Raw genomic sequence first — 2,711 nt, 5'->3', positions numbered from 1 at the left:
CTGTTCCAATGGCTGTAGTGCTTTCCTAGTGATCAGACTGACTTACTACAGGTGAAATTTTGACAATAACTCCCTTACTGTACGTACAATAAACTAATAAGTTCAAGAAAACATTACTGTAATTCCCCTAAAGTATTTTTTCCTGTTCCAATGGCTGTAGTGCTTTCCTAGTGACCATAATGACTTACTACAGGTGAAATTTTCACAATAACTCCATTACTGTACAATTATCAAATATGTTTATGTAATAAACTGTAATTCTCCTATAGTGTTTTTTTATATTTATATTCCAATGGCTGTAGTGCTTTCCTAGTGATCAGACTGACTACAGGTGAAATTTTGACAATAACTCCCTTACTGTACGTACAATAAACTAATAAGTTCAATAGAAAATTACTGTAATTCCCCTAAAGTATTTTTTCCTGTTCCAATGGCTGTAGTGCTTTCCTAGTGATCAGACTGACTTACTACAGGTGAAATTTTGACAATAACTCCCTTACTGTACGTACAATAAACTAATAAGTTCAATAGAAAATTACTGTTATTCCCCTAAAGTATTTTTTCCTGTTCCAATGGCTGTAGTGCTTTCCTAGTGATCAGACTGACTTACTACAGGTGACATTTTGACAATAACTCCCTTACTGTACGTACAATAAACTAATAAGTTCAAGAAAACATTACTGTAATTCCCCTAAAGCATTTTTTCCTGTTCCAAAGGCTGTAGTGCTTTCCTAGTGACCATACTGACTTACTACAGGTGAAATTTTGACAATAACTCCCTTACTGTACGTACAATAAACTAATAAGTTCAATAGAAAATTACTGTAATTCCCCTAAAGTATTTTTTCCTGTTCCAAAGGCTGTAGTGCTTTCCTAGTGACCATACTGACTTACTACAGGTGCAATTTTGACAATAACTCCCTTACTGTACGTACAATAAACTAATAAGTTCAAGAAAACATTACTGTAATTCCCCTAAAGTGTTTTTTCCTGTTCCTGGCTGTAGTGCTTTCCTAGTGATCAGACTGACTTACTACAGGTGAAATTTTGACAATAACTCCCTTACTGTACGTACAATAAACTAATAGGTTCAAGAAAACATTACTGTAATTCCCCTAAAGTATTTTTTCCTGTTCCAATGGCTGTAGTGCTTTCCTAGTGACCATAATGACTTACTACAGGTGACATTTTCACAATAACTCCCTTACTGTACAATTATCAAATATGTTTATGTAATAAACTGTAATTCCCCTATAGTGTTTTTTTATATTTATATTCCAATGGCTGTAGTGCTTTCCTAGTGATCAGACTGACTTACTACAGGTGAAATTTTGACAATAACTCCCTTACTGTACGTACAATAAACTAATAAGTTCAAGAAAACATTACTGTAATTCCCCTAAAGTATTTTTTCCTGTTCCAATGGCTGTAGTGCTTTCCTAGTGATCAGACTGACTTACTACAGGTGAAATTTTGACAATAACTCCCTTACTGTACGTACAATAAACTAATAAGTTCAAGAAAACATTACTGTAATTCCCCTAAAGTATTTTTTCCTGTTCCAATGGCTGTAGTGCTTTCCTAGTGATCAGACTGACTTACTACAGGTGAAATTTTGACAATAACTCCCTTACTGTACGTACAATAAACTAATAAGTTCAAGAAAACATTACTGTAATTCCCCTAAAGTATTTTTTCCTGTTCCAATGGCTGTAGTGCTTTCCTAGTGATCAGACTGACTTAATACAGGTGAAATTTTGACAATAACTCCCTTACTGTACGTACAATAAACTAATAAGTTCAATAGAAAATTATTGTAATTCCCCTAAAGTATTTTTTCCTGTTCCAAAGGCTGTAGTTCTTTCCTAGTGACCATACTGACTTACTACAGGTGAAATTTTGACAATAACTCCCTTACTGTACGTACAATAAACTAATAAGTTCAAGAAAACATTACTGTAATTCCCCTAAAGTATTTTTTCCTGTTCCTGGCTGTAGTGCTTTCCTAGTGATCAGACTGACTTACTACAGGTGAAATTTTGACAATAACTCCCTTACTGTACGTACAATAAACTAATAAGTTCAAGAAAACATTACTGTAATTCCCCTAAAGTATTTTTTCCTGTTCCAAAGGCTGTAGTGCTTTCCTAGTGACCATACTGACTTACTACAGGTGAAATTTTGACAATAACGCCCTTACTGTACGTACAATAAACTAATAAGTTCAATAGAAAATTACTGTAATTCCCCTAAAGTATTTTTTCCTGTTCCAATGGCTGTAGTGCTTTCCTAGTGATCAGACTGACTTACTACAGGTGAAATTTTGACAATAACTCCCTTACTGTACGTACAATAAACTAATAAGTTCAATAGAAAATTACTGTAATTCCCCTAAAGTATTTTTTCCTGTTCCAATGGCTGTAGTGCTTTCCTAGTGATCAGACTGACTTACTACAGGTGAAATTTTGACAATAACTCCCTTACTGTACGTACAATAAACTAATAAGTTCAAGAAAACATTACTGTAATTCCCCTAAAGTATTTTTTCCTGTTCCAATGGCTGTAGTGCTTTCCTAGTGACCATAATGACTTACTACAGGTGAAATTTTCACAATAACTCCATTACTGTACAATTATCAAATATGTTTATGTAATAAACTGTAATTCTTCTATAGTGTTTTTTTATATTTATATTCCAATGGCTGTAGTGC

This window comes from Xyrauchen texanus, unplaced genomic scaffold (genome assembly GCF_025860055.1).
Source record: "Xyrauchen texanus isolate HMW12.3.18 unplaced genomic scaffold, RBS_HiC_50CHRs HiC_scaffold_99, whole genome shotgun sequence".
NCBI lineage: Eukaryota > Metazoa > Chordata > Actinopteri > Cypriniformes > Catostomidae > Xyrauchen > Xyrauchen texanus.
The sequence above is the reverse complement of the archived record's forward strand: the minus strand, read 5'-3'. Positions refer to the sequence as shown.